Source organism: Alosa pseudoharengus, unplaced genomic scaffold, assembly GCF_046254945.1.
Source record: "Alosa pseudoharengus isolate Yale_2024_CS ecotype anadromous, Long Island Sound unplaced genomic scaffold, YU_APseudo_1.1 YU_APseudo_1.1_scf_14, whole genome shotgun sequence".
NCBI lineage: Eukaryota > Metazoa > Chordata > Actinopteri > Clupeiformes > Clupeidae > Alosa > Alosa pseudoharengus.
The window spans coordinates 3,476,329-3,493,311 of record NW_027468609.1 but is presented as its reverse complement, the minus strand read 5'-3'; the positions used below and the strand labels follow the sequence as shown (position 1 = coordinate 3,493,311).

Here is a 16,983-nt window from a genome sequence, read left to right as displayed (position 1 = left end):
TCACTGAACATCGCTGTACCATCCGTAACCAGGACAAAAAAAGCCCAGTTGCTATACACTTTAAAGAGGCCAAGCATAATGTAGCTTCATTAAGATACATTGGTATAGAAGCTGTGAAATGTCCAAGAAGAGGTGGGGATATGGACAACTTGCTCCTTAAACGGGAATTATGGTGGATTTTCACACTGGATACACTCACCCCTAGGGGACTTAATGAAGAGTTCAATATAAGACCATACTTGTGATAATTTGAGATACTAATTGTAATTCTGTTGTGGGAGTAAGGACGGTTAATGTTGATATTTCTGAGAGATGTGAAAAAGACATGTCATAGCCTGTAATACTGGTACCATAATGTCTAAGGTCTGGAGATCATCCTTTTATTTGGAGTTTGTGCAACGTTCTGCTTATGTATATGATAAAAAGAAACCCCTGCAAGACTTGATAAGATCGCTTTCTAGCTAACTATACATCTTGTTAGTGCGTCTGTCTAGATGATTGTATGCTGTAGGTCCCTGTTAAAACTGTATGTCAAGTATATATATTTTTCTATCTTTCTATATAGTGTTGTATTTTTCTACAGATATATTTTTCTACAGAGACTTGATATACAGGATGATTTTATATTTTGCTGTTATACAAATGTAATTTTCTAAATGTGTTCACTATTGGGGGTGGACGATGAGTCCAGGTGACCTATGACCTATTTAAAATGGCGATGGTCTTTTGTCTGTTCAAAGTCTGATGAAGAGCCGAAGGGCTCGAAACGTCATGTGTATGGGGATTTAAGTCAAATAAAAGAAAATAAACGGAGAGCAAGTGTGCGGACCTTCTCTGTTACTGGATCTGTTTCATATAGAGGCCTGTCTCTAATACTAGCCGGTGCAGTTTGGCGATTTGGGAAAATAAAAGCCCGGGCTATTATTTGGAGTTTTACGGTGTGAGTTGGCATGATCTGCATATTTAAATATCCATTTGTCCGTACAATCATTTACACTCAATAAGCGCAAGACTGGATTAATGTCAGGAGCACACACACACACACACACACACACACACACACACACACACACACACACACACACACACACACACACACACACACACACACACACACACACACACACACACACACACACACACACACACACACACACACACACACACACACACACACACACACACACACACACACTTCTGGCCCTGGCATTAGTCAATGCAATGCAACAAAGACCACAGAGGACAGGGTACAAAGACACAAGAGGACGCGTGTATGTGGTGTGTGTGTGTGCGTGTGTGTGTGCGTGTATGTGGTGCATGCGTGTGTGTGTGTGTGTGTGTGTGTGTGTTTGTGTGTGTGTGCATGCGCGTGTGTAAAGGGGGGGGGGGTATTTCAGAGAAGGGAGATAAAAAGAAATCTGGTGAATCTAATCTCGGAGGAGATGGCCCGGAGAGGCGCTGACCTCTGAGCCCAATACTGGAGCTGATTTTGGGCACACAGCTGAGAGGTCCTTATAGAGCCACCTGCCATCTAAACATGGCCACCGCTAAAAACAGACATCATGCACCCCGGTGCTTACTGCACGCACACACATCTCTGATGTAGAGCTCTCTCTCTCTCTCTACACAACCTAACTTTGACCACATACCCCAATCAACACACACTTAACATTTGAATACTATATCAGAGACTTTCTAATGAGGAAGCACAGCACTCAAAAAATCCTCCATAGAAATGCATGGAGTTAATTTTTACATCTGCCAATTTGGCAGTTGTCTACACATATCCCGCCCCTTCCGCGGCAAAAAAGTCGACATGTGAATACATCATGCCAATCATGTGTTGTGATCTTGCTGCTGGAGCAAGGTTGGTGTCGTGAAGCTTTGCGCACGTGCATTTCTGCCGAAATAGATGCCCGATAAGTGCCCAAAAGTCTTACAATATGGCTGCCGTGTGGCGGGACTTGCCTAAAAGGACTGACTATATTTATACACTCTTTTTGACTCTGAAGACGCATGGGCGTCGAAACGTTAGTCAGTGAAGTGAAGTGCAGCGGCCAAATGGCACTTGTCAGTCCCGCTGGATTACAGGCCCAAACCGGCAGGATGAAGGAAGAGATCAGAGGTGGGCACACACACACACACACACACACACAGGGAGATAAAGCAAGAACGGAGAAATGTAAAGCGAGATGGAGAGGACAGGGAACCAGAGAAAAGAGAACGAAGTAAAGGAGTGAGAGAACAAATGAGAGAGGGAGAGAGATACAGGGAGAGAGAGAGAGAGAGAGAGAGATACAGGGAGAGAGAGAGAGAGAAAGAGAGAGAGAGAGAGATACAGGGAGAGAGAGAGAGAGAGAGAGAGAGAGATATAGGGAGAGGGAGAGAGAGAGAGAGAGAGAGAGAGAGAGAGAGAGAGAGAGAGAGAGAGAGAGAGAGAGAGAGAGAGAGGAAATCAGATTCTGCAGGCCAGAGGTGTGAGGTAAGCGGCTATCTGAGGGGGGTGGAGGCACACTGATTATGTGTGTGTGTGTGTGTGTGTGTGTGTGTGTGTGTTCCGGAGCCATGGTGCCAGCTTAATCTGTTGGCAGGGGAAGGGCATGGCTCTCTGGATTATCTCCTCCGCAACATCAATTTCTCTGGACACAGGCTGTGTGTGTGTGTGCGCACATATGCGTGTGTGTGTGTGTGTGTGTAACAGAGATGGTGGGGTGTGGCACGTCTTCACCAGATGACATCAAGTCCCCAGGTGGCATCTGACCGGAGGGGTACTGCTGGACGCAGGCCGGGTCAGGGCCAGATGACACACACACACACCCCCCCAAATATGATGGGAGTTTAATCCTGCCTGAGATAATCCCTGCAGCAGTCAGGTTTCTTGCCACACTGCACTCCCACGGACGGCTGATTCCTGAATGAACTGACATGACATCGGATGGGATGTCTTTACCAAGCCAGATAAACAGACTATGATGGGACGTCTTTACCAAGCCAGATAAACAGACTATGATGGGACGTCTTTACCAAGCCAGATAAACAGACTATGATGGGACGTCTTTACCAAGCCAAAATCTCCAACTAGTGGCTATCTAAGACTTGACATTTCCAAATTATTTCATTTCTCCACCAGTTGTGAAAATGGACATTTTTATGTTCTGTTATCTCCAGGAGCAGCCTTGCTGAGTGAGGTCTAGTGAGGAGCAGCCTTGCTGAGTGAGGTCTAGTGAGGAGCAGCCTTGCTGAGTGAGGTCTAGTGAGTTCCGCCCTCTGTCTGAGGTCTGCGTCCAAACACACATCACACAGGCAGAGGCTGAAATGTGAGGTCTGCGTCCAAACACACATCACACGGGCAGAGGCTGAAATGTGAGGTCTGCGTCCAAACACACATCACACGGGCAGAAGCTGAAATGTGAGGTCTACGTCCAAACACACATCACACGGGCAGAAGCTGAAATGTGAGGTCTGCGTCCAAACACACATCACACGGGCAGAGGCTGAAATGTGAGGTCTGCGTCCAAACACACATCACACGGGCAGAAGCTGAAATGTGAGGTCTGCGTCCAAACACACATCACACGGGCAGAAGCTGAAATGTGAGGTCTGTGTCCAAACACACATCACACAGGCAGAAGCTGAAATGTGAGGTCTGCGTCCAAACACACATCACACAGGCAGAAGCTGAAATGTGAGGTCTGCGTCCAAACACACATCACACAGGCTGATGCTGAAATGTGAGCAGCCTGAGTTCTGAGTACAGTAAAGCACGTTGAACTGAGGAGATCAATTGAATTTCCCCTTGGGGATCAATAAAGTATCTATCTATCGATCTCTATTTCAATTAAAAGGGCTAAGAGACAGTACAGGGAAAGGTGAAGTCACACTACAGCTGCTCTAACACCAGGGACAGGGGGCTGCAGAACAGAGCGGTCTGCTTCTATGGCCGCTTTGAGAATGACATCAGGTCAGAGTCTCAGCAAATGGAGCAAGATTGCTGTCCATTTCAGACATCTGAAAGAGGTGTGTAAATCCTCTTATGGGGTGAATACACATAAAGCTCCAGGACCTGACACCATCCCGGGTCGCGTTCTCAAGACTTGTGCATCTGGACTGGCAGTGGTCTTCATGTCCAGCCTCCCTATCTACCCATTCCCCCCTCTCCTGCTTCAGTCTGGTATCCCCGCATATTTCAAGAGGTCCACCATCATTCCAGTCCCTAAGAAATCAACTGTCTTAACGATTACCGCCCTGTTGCTCTCACCTCTGTTGTTATGAAGTGTTTTGAGTGGTTAGTTAAATATCATATTACATCCTCCCTGTCTTCTGCATTAGACCCTCTCAAGTTGGCCTATGCGCCAAACAGGTCCACAGACGATGCAATAGTATTTGCTTTGAACACAGCTCTCTCTCACCTGGATAAGAAAAACACCTATGTATGGATGCTCTTCATCGACTACAGCTCCGCTTTTAACACCATAGTTCCATCCAAGCTGTCATGAAATTGAGAGACCTGAACATCAGCTCCTCTCTGTGCAGTTGGATCCTTGACTTCCTGACTGACAGGACACAGGCGGTACGGCTGGGTAACATCATCTCCTCCACTCTAACACTCAGCACTGGTGTCCCGCAGGGATGTGTGTTAAGCCCCCTGCTGTACTCGTACACTCATGACTGTATGGCTTCTCACACCTCAAACACCACAATTAAGTTTGCTGATGACACCACCATAATCGGCTGTATCACGAGTGATGATGAGTCTGCTTACAGAGCAGAGGTGGCAACCCTGACATCCTTATGCCAAGACTACAACCTGCTGCTCAACGTCAGCTAACTAAGGAGACTGCAGGGAGAGGAGCACACACCCATCTACATTGGGGCACAGCAGAGGAGTGTCAGCTGCTTCAGATTCCTTGGAACTAACATCAGCGAGGATCTGAGCTGGTCACACCATAAAGGTATGGTCACAAATGCCCCATGTCCACCAACTGAACTACACGCGATTATGTCAGTCCCCATTGTCAAAAGGTACAATGGTATACAAATCATGTCAAAAGACCAAAGAGATTGTTGTTGACTTCCGGAGAGGTCACACCCAACACCTGCCACTGACCATCGACGGTGCTGTGGTGGAGAGAGCGAGCAGCACCAAATTCCTGGGGGTGCACATCAGTGAAGACCTCTCCTGGACCACCAACACAGCATCACTGGCGAAGAGAGCTCAGCGCCGCCTGTACTTCCTGCGGAAACTCAGGCGAGCAAGTGCTCCACCAGCCATCATGACCACATTCTACCGAGGCACCATTGAGAGCATCCTCTCCAGCTGTATCGCTGTGTGGGGCGGAAGCTGCACTGAATACAACAGGAAAGCCCTGCAGCGCATAGTGAACACAGCTGGAAGGATTATTGGTGCTTCACTCCCCTCCCTGAAGGACATTTACACCACCCACCTCACCCGCAAGGCGACCAAAATTGTGAGTGATGCAAGTCACCCCGCTCACAATCTGTTTGATCTACTGCCCTCTGGGAAGAGGTACAGAAGCCTGCGCTCCCGCACTACCAGACTCACCAACAGCTTCATACACCAAGCTGTTAGGATGCTGAACTCTCTCCCTCCTCTCCCCCCTCCACCCTCAGCTACATAACATCCTGGACATTGGACCCACAAATGGCCGCCTGCACCACTCCACTTGCACACTTGTACACTTTGCAACTTGTTGTTGTTGTCCTGGAAACACAACACTTCTGCTGCTCTTACATAACTTGCACCACTATGCCACTTTATTTCTTACTTAGGTCAAACAGAACTACCTCAGCCTCTTATTGGCCTGACTTTGCACTAGTATTTTATTTTATTGACTGTCTATGCACAATTTCAACCAAATTTTGCTGCTCTTATTTTTTCATTATATGTGCCCTCTTATTTACTTATTTACTTACTTTTTTGTTTACTTGAATGTTATGTTTGTCTGTGGACTTAAAATTGTTAAAATATGTCTTGTCTCCACCGTGGGATAGTGAGAAACGTAATTTCGATCTCTTTGTATGTCTGGAACATGTGAAGAAATTGACAATAAAGCTGACTTTGACTTTGACTTTGACTTTGACAAATGGATTATTCTGCCATTTGCATAGCTGGAACAATAAGTGTTCCCAATTAGATCATGTTTCTATAGTGTGAAATACTATTTTACTATGTTTATACAGTAAGTCGGTTAGGCCACTGCACATCCAAATAAGTGCCCTTCATGACCCACAGCCTGTCAGTCTTCATAGGTTAACATGGCAAAACTCGATCCCCTACCTGATAGCCCCAAATATATTTACATCTTTCTAAAACTGTGTTTACATTTGTCCCACCATATACATTTGCCAGCCTGTTTTGCATCCCCTTAATCAATCATGCAAAATGAAAGTCTAGGATTGTGGAGAACACAATATAGTCTACTGAATAAGCATGACTGTCAAGTTGTCTAGGTGTTGCAATCAGTACAGCTCCGCCCAAACTTGAAAATGGCTTGTTCAACACATGAAGGATGCAAAGGGACAACTCAATTCCTTTTTGGTGTTTTATTTTTCTTCCAGATGGTTCTGATGGCATTGGTAATATGTTGAAACAGTTGAATTGTTGTATGAATTGAATGTCATAGGATTAGGGACTATGGACTATGGAATAAGGAATAGGTTGATAACCTTAAAGATAAACAGAAAATAAACATGCATTACTTCACACAACAAACAATGCATGGTAAAGCAACAAAGCAATGAACAAAGCACAAAGCAGCCCAAACAAAGCAACTCCTTACACATGTCAATTTCAATGTAATCCACTATATCACTTCATGCAATTACCTCCACTACCACATTATCTGCACTAAAGAAATACATATATAATTAAACATATAATTTGTGTTAAGCACTAAATGCAACATACAGTTGTAAATCATTCCAAACATTACATACCAGTTGCGTCTTTAGGGTCGAACAATGAGCTGTCTTTCTTGTTACCAGGTTCAGGAATCCAAGCAAAGGGGTGACCAAACTAACTCCAAACATTTCATGCCCATGCTTATCTGGCAGGTGCGCAGGTAAAAGCAGTCCCTCCAGCAGTGCTGACTAAATCGTAGGCATTTGGGTTCTCTGCCCTCTTCAGGCCTGGAGTTGGAAAAGCTGTGGTTGTGCTCAGTTGTGGCGTGTGCTCATGTATTGTGATTATTGTGACATTATTGTTTATATGTGATTAGGTCATTCTCTTCTTTGACGAAACACCTCCCACTTGACCTCCTGGTTTTTTGAACCCAAGGAGGTCACACAAACCTCTGTGTTAGGCAGATTCGACTTCAGTTTAGTTGAAAGGTTTTCTCCTTCTTCAACAGGAAGTAAAACAATAATTCGTCTGACATCCCTATGAAGAATTGTAGCAGGTATTTTGGTTGAGAGTTTCTTTGATTTCTCTTGAGCAGGCTTCACAGTTGGGACTGGGTAGCTGGGAAAAGATCTGACATGCACATCCCTGACGATGCCCTTCTTGTCAATGTTGACACTGATGACTCTGCCAAGTCTATACTGACCCCTCCAGGCATTTTGGTCTGCCAGCCAGACAACATCTCCAACAGCCACATTCCGATGCGTTGTGTGCCACTTACTCCTCACAAATAGATTGGGCCCAGCTAACTGACTCCACTTCCTCCAGAACCGGTCAACTTCTGTTTGGATAGCTCTCAATCTTTTGTACGGGTAGCTTTCAAAATCAAAGCATCTAAGATCACCTCTGGGTCCGGTCCGTCCAAGCAGAAGGGAATTTGGGCTGATGTATTCTACACAGTCTTCCCGGCTTTGAGTCCTGGCATCTATGGGCCTCTCATTGGCAAGGTTAGCAGCCATGTAGAGGAACGTCTGAAACTCACTCCATGTGAAGAGTCCTTCTCCTCCCAGGTTGTGCAAGGCCCGCTTCACAGTGCGAACAGCTGCTTCTGCAGCTCCATTCCTGTGAGGGGAGTCTGCTGGGTGGATTTTCCAGCTCCATTCTGTTCCATGCTTGGAAGCTTCATTTTCAAGCTCAGATTTACTCAGGAAGAGGTAAAGCTCTTTGAGGGCAGGTCTGGCACCCACAAAGTTCTTTCCAGGATCTGACCACAGCTTCTTTGGATGCCCTCTCAGCGCTGTGAATCTTTGGTATGCCAGTAGGAAGCCTTCAGTTGACTGGTCACTGACAATATCTGTGTGTATAGCTCTGGAGGCCATGCAGCGAAAGACCATTCCCCACACCTTGAGTTTGACTTTCTTCCTCACCTCGTCCTTGACTTCATACGGTCCAAATAAGTCCACTGTTGTGTACTCAAATGGTCTGGCTGGTGTTATTCGCTCGGATGGAAGGTCACTCATGATCTGCTGACACTTTTTGGCCCTGGCCTTTCTGCACACCACACAGTTGTCAACTCTCTTCTTAGCCAGCTTCCGGCCTTTTATCACCCAGGCTTTTTTCCTCATCCGGAGGAGTGTACCTGCTATCTCTTCGTGGTTTGCACTGTGGGCCTCTTGAGCTAGGAGAGTGGATATCCATGCCTCATATGGTAGAATTGGTACAGCCGTCTTATCCTCATCAAAGATTTGGAACCTTCCTCCGCAAACTAAGAGCCCAGTCTCTTCATCTCTGTAAACAGCGAGTCTGTTGAGAGTGGTGTTTTGAAAAGTTATACCTTCTTGAGCTGCAAGGAACAGGTCTCTTAGTGCATCTTCACACTCTCCAACAGTGAGTACAGCTTGTTTGGCTCTGGACCTCCAGTTTGTTGAGAGAATTTCCTCCCACTTTGGCTTATCTGAGGCTGAATTCTTGGTCAATACCTCTTTCCATCTCGTTGCAGTTCTCCAAACCCAGGCAACAACTCGGATCAGCTTGGTCAGACTGCTGAATTTCCTGATGTCAATCAGTTTTGATACCGCAGAGCCAGCTGGTGGTCTTCGGATCCGAGTTTTAGGTTCATCTGGGTTATTTTGTCCATCTTGCTGTGCATCACTTGGACTTTCCTTCTTCTGAACTCTCACTTCAGGAAGTACATCACCCTTGTTTCTCTTGGCTTGCGCTCTGGTCAGTGCTGCCGAGAAGGATTTCCTTTGAAGTTTGTCTATGCCTTCCTTAGCATACGCGGCTACTTCTTTGGCTGACTTATGTGGCCACTCTTCCATAGATTGTCGCAGGAACGCTGGCCCATTCTGCCACATGGAATCTTCCTGGAGGTCTTCCGGGGCTGCCCCTCTTGTAATGATGTCAGCAATGTTCAGGCTTCCAGGGATCCACCACCAGTCTTCGACAGATGTGGATTTCTGGATCTCTCCGACTCTGTTCGCGAAGAAAGTTTGATATCCATAGCTGTCTCTCTGGATCGCTCCCAACACAGTTTGACTGTCCAGCAGATGGAGCCATCGTTCAATTTCCATTCGACTGTGCTTCTCGACATACCTTCTAAGTCGTGCTGCATAGACAGCACCGCAGATTTCAGCTTTCACTGGTTCTCCCTTTTGGTCCAATGGTGTGAGCTTTGCTTTGGACTCGACTAATCTTATTTGGATGCCTTGCCTGGTCTTCCATCTGAAGTATACTACAGCTCCATAGCTCTTGTCACTTCCATCAGAGAACGTTATTCCCCAAGGTTTTCCAATCCAGTTGACTGGTGTGAGGCTTCTGTGGAAGGTGATTTGGCCAAGACGTGTGTATTCCTCAAACAGTTGGATGGCTTCTTCTCTCAACTTTTCAGACAGAGGCTTGTCCCAGGTGTCTCGGGTCAGAGATTTGCCTCCAGCTTCCAGAAATGCCTTCCTAACCAGAATGGCACCCTTTTGTTTGGCAGGTGTGACTAGGCCTATTGGGTCGTACAGGCTAGCTACTTGGCTTAGCAGTTCCCTTCTCGTTAGTGGGTTTGGAGTTTTCCCCCTCACTTCTTCATCAAGGAGATTTTGGCCAACTCTCATTTTCTTTTTCCTCTTTGAGAAATTGATTGAAGTCATGAGGTACAGTTTATCCTCTTCAACAAGGTATCCAACTCCAAGGGCTTTGTTGTCTCCTTCCCTCATTTGGTTTGGGAGAATGAGTACTGTGCTTGACTCCGCCCCTTGTTCTCCTGGTAAGATCTCCTGCCTCCCACTTCGGCCTGACTGGGCCCAGGGCTTGAGGAAGAACCCGCCTGCCTTTAGGATCTCTTCAACTCCATTGATGTTCTGGTCCAGCTTTTGCAAGTCATTATGGGAAGTCAGGATGTCATCAACATAGGCATCCTCTTCAAGGATCCTACGTTCCTCCTCCAGTTCAGCGAACATGGGCAGTTTTGCAGTCTCTCTCATGGCCAGTTGTGCAATGCACCCTGCTGGTCGATCGCCAATGTTGACTCTGGTGATGGCATACTCTTCAATCTCTCCCTCCTCAGTGTCTCTCCAGAGAAATCTGTGGAGGTGCATCTCCAGGTCTTCTAGCCACACAGAATTGTACATTTTCTTGATGTCGCCAAGGGCAGCATGGACGCCTCTCCTGAACCTGAGTAGTACCGCTCGGATGGGATTGAGGACATCGGGCCCTTTCAGGAGAAGGTCATTCATGCTGACACCTTTAAACTTCTGGCTGCTGTTCCATACCAGTCGCACAGGTGTTGTGAGAGAGTGCGGGTTTGGCGCCACCAAGTGGCTGACATACCATACTGATCCTTTCCAGCTGGCAACGATCTCTTTGGTAAGTTTCTTTGCTGCTCTTCTCTCCACCATCTCATGGACTTGAGCTGTGTATGCCATTCTCCACTCTGGCTCTTTTTTGAGTTGTTTTTCTGTTCTCAAGAAGGTGGCTTCCACCCCACTCCTATTGTTGGGAAGGGAACTTGGATCTTGAATCCAGGGGTATTTTGTGTCCCAGTGTGGTTCATCACTATGATCATCTGCTTTGATGTAGGTGAGGCCTTTCCTTATAATTTCCAGCTCTCTTTCCTCATTCAGAGTCATTTCCTTTCCTCCTGGTTGACAGTTGCCGCACCGGCATCCTCCACACTTTGGTTCGCAAGCTGCTCCAATGCTGTCCCATTTCCACCAGTCCAAGAACTCTCTGTGAGCAACTGTGCCTTTGGTTTCAGCTGAGAACTCTTGTGTCTTAGTTAACTCTTGATATTTGACAGCGGTTGCCCTCATGGATCGAGCAAAGTGTGTTTCAGACCTGTGTGCAGCCATATCAACTTCTTCAAACAAATCTGGATGTGCTCCACCAACAGTCTTCCCTAACGGGCCTTCCCATAAGACAAGGTCTCCAATCACCTTCACTCTTTGCGGAGCAAGTCTCCCTTCGCGGTGGCTTATCAGTAGCTCAATGCTCTCCGGTCTCTTCAGATCGCCTAGCTTGACTTCTGGGAAGAACTTCTTGAGTTGGTCTGGTTTAATGACTCTGTGGATGTTGGCAATTTCATTCAAGCCATAACAGACAATCTCATGAGCTTTTTCCGTGCCTCTAGGTGTTTTGACCCTCACTCTGAGGAGATATCTTCTGGTTTTAACCTTCATGGCCATTCCCCCAACTCCATGGACGACTAAAGTGATGTTTTCACTTCGAAGATTTAATCTCCTGGCAGCTCTGTGGGTTATGTAATTTGTATCCGATGCCAAGTCAATCAGGGTTCCTATTTTCTGTCCTGCATTGGCAGTTACCTCAAGCAGCATTAGAATAACAGGCAATTCTTCTAACGACTCAATCACTCCAAGCTGATTCTTCTCAACACAGTTTGTCTTCGCAGTGATGTTGGTGAACGCTTTCTTGAACTTTTCTGCCATCTCCGGGGAGAGCTTAGACACAAATTCCTCCTGCTCTTCGGTAAGTTTATGCCTTCTCACATTGGATTGCCTTCTGTCTGAGTCACTCCTTTTGAAGTCCCCCTTCAGGCAAAGAAAGAAATGGTGGTCTTTTTTACAGTCTCTGTTCCTGCACAGGTAAGTGTCTTTGCATTCATCATCTTCTCCATGACAGACCAAGCACCTCTTGCAGGCACCAAGCTTTTCTACAGCATCCAACTTTTCCACTGGCTTCAGTTCTTTGAAACGCTTGCAAAAGAAGATCTTCTCTCTGTGCTTTTCATCTCCACAGACAACACAGCCGCCTTTCCTTGTGGACCGCGTGGATGCATATTTCCTCTCCATAGAAGCATATTTCTTTTCTGGCTTTTCACTAACTCCCAGCTGTTCTAGTCTTTCAAGAATTTCCTCTTGTGTTTTCAGGAATTTAAGAAGGTTCTCAAAGTGATTATCTGATGTGACATTATTCCTTGGGTTAACCATGAAGACAAGCCAATCCCTCTTGATGTTGTCAGGTAACTTGCTCTCTATGGATTTGATCACTAGAGGGTTGTTGATGGCTCCTGTGTTTCCAAGCTCTGTGAGGTCATCCAGGGCCTTCTCTATAGTTTGGATCATGTCGATAACTTTCCTAGGCTGATTTGCTCTTAAAGCAGGAATTTTCTCCAGATCTTCGATTATCTCCAAGGCAATTGTAGACTTGTTTCCATACCTGTTCTCAAGCACCCTGAACATGTCCTCAGCAGTATTGTAAGTTGACAAACGGAGGTCTCTGCATATTCTCTCATCTACACTGTCAAGGAGTTGGATCTTCTTTACCTCGACTGAGCCTGTTGGTTCCCCCTGCTTTTGCAGTCTCTCCCAGTCTCTTCTCCATCGGTGGAAATTCCTCTTGTACCCACTGAACCTGGGTAGACAGGTTGGTTTTATTCTCAGTGTTGGCTGTGGAGCTGGCATGGGCATCTGTGGCACTCTCCCTCTGTCTCTATCCTCAGCTGCAATTCTTTGTGCTGTGAGAAATTCTGCCCTCCTTGCTTCAAGGTTGTTGCTGTATGCCTTCAAATCCTTCACTCTGCCTTCCAACCTTTCTTTTTCTGCTACTGGAATCCACATCTCCCACTCTGCTAGGCTTGTGATTGCATCTTGGACTTGTGTCTTCGCACCATCCCACCGTAGTTCGTAGCCATCTCTATTTATAGCGGTAACAGGTATCTGAGCAACTCCATCACAGGCTGTCTCGGCTTCTTTGATTGCAGACTTCACCTCGTCTTCCCCGTATCTAGGCCATAGGTTGGACTGGATTATCTTCCTGACCTCATCCAATCGTGCTTCGCATTCTTGGAACGTCTTCTCAATTTCAGTCTGCTGCTGCTTGTTCAGGTCAGCTTCTTCACCCTCATCGGCTCCAGCTTCAATGTCTGCCAGAAGGCCAGCCCTGTACCCGTCATTTGTCTCACTGACCTCCCTCGCCTCCGAAGTGAGCTTCTTGAACTCCTCTTGTAGTTCACTCTTTGTCATATTTTTTGCGCCTCTGCTAAGGAAGTTTGCTCGCTTGGTAAAAGTGCTTTTAGCTAAAGTTCTTTCTTGCTTCAGCTCCTTCACTGTTTTCCCAAGAGCTTCCTTCGCCATTCTGAGACGTCAGTCAATCCTCCTCTCCACGACAACAGCTTTGCTGACTTCAGGCCGTTAATCCTTTTGTCTTCACTGCCACGCGTGGTTATCAACTGTCAAGTTGTCTAGGTGTTGCAATCAGTACAGCTCCGCCCAAACTTGAAAATGGCTTGTTCAACACATGAAGGATGCAAAGGGACAACTCAATTCCTTTTTGGTGTTTTATTTTTCTTCCAGATGGTTCTGATGGCATTGGTAATATGTTGAAACAGTTGAATTGTTGTATGAATTGAATGTCATAGGATTAGGGACTATGGACTATGGAATAAGGAATAGGTTGATAACCTTAAAGATAAACAGAAAATAAACATGCATTACTTCACACAACAAACAATGCATGGTAAAGCAACAAAGCAATGAACAAAGCACAAAGCAGCCCAAACAAAGCAACTCCTTACACATGTCAATTTCAATGTAATCCACTATATCACTTCATGCAATTACCTCCACTACCACATTATCTGCACTAAAGAAATACATATATAATTAAACATATAATTTGTGTTAAGCACTAAATGCAACATACAGTTGTAAATCATTCCAAACATTACATACCAGTTGCGTCTTTAGGGTCGAACAATGAGCTGTCTTTCTTGTTACCAGGTTCAGGAATCCAAGCAAAGGGGTGACCAAACTAACTCCAAACATTTCATGCCCATGCTTATCTGGCAGGTGCGCAGGTAAAAGCAGTCCCTCCAGCAGTGCTGACTAAATCGTAGGCATTTGGGTTCTCTGCCCTCTTCAGGCCTGGAGTTGGAAAAGCTGTGGTTGTGCTCAGTTGTGGCGTGTGCTCATGTATTGTGATTATTGTGACATTATTGTTTATATGTGATTAGGTCATTCTCTTCTTTGACGAAACAATGACGTTGAACCATTAAATGAATAACGGAATAACTTTAATAACGGAAGAAATTTAAAATCATTAATTAAGTTTACTTTGACCATAAATCATTTATCACCTGTAACTCTGTGATAAAAGGACATAACAGGAAGATATTTGGCTGATAGATGGAGGTTAAGATTTTCTATGTTTTGTGATGTCTGTCACTTGTAGTGTTGTCACGATACCAAAATTATGACTTCGATATGATACCTGCCATAAATATCATGATGCTCGATACTGAAACGATACTACGGCGAAATCCTAAGATATCTGGAAAAGAAAGGACTCCTACCTCCTCCAAGTGTATTGGGTCATTTGTGTTGAATTCGGTGCACTTTTGTAGTGTGCAGTTAAATTCTGGGCTTTAAACTTCCTAAATAATTATTATTTTTTATAGTTAGTAAAATAGTAGGCCTACTTTGTGTGATTAAGTCCTTTATTGTTTGTTATAGTTAATTTACATTGTGTTGTGTTTTGGCAATAAAGTAGCTTTAAATAGCCAAACTAGGCTAGATCAAGGTCAGTGTTGAAACTACTGCATGCAAATCACTGAATGCTATGCAGAGGGGCCTAATCTTTAGGCCATGTACAGTATAGGCTACCCTAGGCCTTCCTGTGTTTATGCGATTTCTTTGACAGTTGCAAAGGATAAAATGTGTACAAGTATGATGTTCCAACCACTCAGGTCTTCGTCAGATAGGCCTACACCATTACCTGTTGCAATATATCTCTGTGTGCATTCCTACATTACGTCCATTTCTTTGATAACATGATTTGCTACCACGTAACAATAAGCCGCTATTATTATTAGGACTCACCACGCTTTGGTGGTAATATGCTGTGGGCTTTAATTAGCGCATTTCGGGTAGCCTATTCAACATCTGGGCAATAATTATTGAACAAATTGCAGTCTACATGCCATGACAAATATTACCAGTACTGACCGAACATGAAATAGATTGTTTAGTTATGGTAATGATATTCTGGCGTGAACATTGCGCTTTCGTCACGTTAGCACCCTATGATTAGGCTACAGCTCGTTATGTCTCGTCAAAATGATTACCTCGTTATGTCTCGTCAAAATTCATTGATGAAGGAAGGTTTGCTTTATCCCAGAGAACCATAGGCCTACTCGTTTCACATAGGAAGAGAAGAACTTGGCACTAACCATTCGTGTTTTCTATAGCATATTTGTTAACCTGTCGTTCTTTGAACTCTTTAAAAATGTTGGGATATGTCTGCGAGGTGTTTAGCCTAGGCTACTGCTTATAAATGACTTTGAAACATATTTTACAAACGGACCTCTGTGTACCTGATGGCTTGCCTTCACTATTCCCGATGTATCCCATATAGTTCCATATTTCACTTCACCTTTTGTTTTATCCACAAGGCAGAGGACTGTCGGCAAAGAACTTTGTTGACGTTGGCGGCGCACTCACTCACTCAGAGCTGCCTGCTTCACACGCCCACTTGCCTAGATGCGTGCAAGGAGCAGTGAGAGCAGCAGTTCACACAGACGCAGAACGTTATTATTTTAATAAAGTATCGATTCTAAAAACGTCGGAAATCGTATTGTTTTTTGCGTGAAGGCATCGTGATACCTTTTTAGTATCGATACACCGTGCAACACTAGTCACTTGCACTCAGAGAAAACTGGAATGTTTCATTCGACCTCCATTTCAATCATTGTACCCTACTAGGCTACTTTTTAGCTGACCAATGCACAAACTAAAATGGAAATGGACAAATACTTTGAATGTTTTGTTGCGCAAGAGTATTTATATTTAAGTATTTGAAATACTTATGAAAGTTGTTATCTCATTATATAAACAAAATATGACATGAAACAGAAACCACAGAATAAGAGAATGTCTAATATGAGTAAACAGACTCTGACTGAACTATTAATATGCAACGTGACTCAACAAACGCAAAGCAGGCCAGGGATTACCAAAAACTACCATGCTTTGCCAAACAGAGCCAGACTGAGCCGTGCAGCTGGTGGACAAAGGCAGCAAAACAGCAACTCTTCTTTCTTCGGTTGCTCTGGAAGTTTGGTATGGACGGTGAAATACTGACCAACTTCTACCGCTGTAGCATTGACAGTATCCTGACTGGCAACATCACAGCATGGTATAGCAACAGCACCGGCCATGACCGCAAAGCTCAGCAAAGGTCAGGTCAGGGCAGTGCATTACAAGGACTGAGTTACCAACTGTTCAGGACCTTTACAGCCAGCGCTGCAGGAGAAGGACCAAATAGATCCAGCGCTGCAGGAGAAGGACCAAGCAGAGCCTCGCTGACCCCAGTACTACTGTTTAATTTTTTCTTCAAAGTTGAGCTGGCTCTTGAGCACAAGTAATTGCATTACTGATAAATCCTTACAAGACAATAACCTTGAACACACACACCGTCAGTTATTATCTCAACTTTACCCGAATCCTGTCATTTTGGCACTGGCCATACCATCGAAAGTACCAGGACCTTCTGTCTCTCTCACATGCGCACACTCACACACACTCTTATCCAAATCCTCCCATGTTGGCAGCGACTGTCCCCTCTCCAAACTCCCCCCCACACACACACTTACCCGAATCCTCCCATGTTGGCAGCGGCGG

At 45.2% G+C, this 16,983-nt stretch overlaps 1 protein-coding gene and 2 long non-coding RNA genes across 3 annotated transcripts in view; all 3 read right to left on the bottom strand.

The window, feature by feature from the left end:
• Positions 1 to 16,983, bottom strand: part of nup214 (nucleoporin 214) — a 150,896-nt gene that overhangs the window by 35,503 nt on the left and 98,410 nt on the right. The window lies entirely within an intron of this gene.
• LOC143122325 (uncharacterized) lies at positions 6,550 to 7,416 on the bottom strand. Its single transcript, XR_012986642.1, has 2 exons — positions 6,958 to 7,416; positions 6,550 to 6,687 (listed from the first exon to the last, which is right to left on the bottom strand). It is a non-coding gene; the product is annotated as an uncharacterized LOC143122325 (long non-coding RNA).
• Positions 13,630 to 14,286, bottom strand: LOC143122324 (uncharacterized). Its single transcript, XR_012986641.1, has 2 exons — positions 14,038 to 14,286; positions 13,630 to 13,767 (listed from the first exon to the last, which is right to left on the bottom strand). It is a non-coding gene; the product is annotated as an uncharacterized LOC143122324 (long non-coding RNA).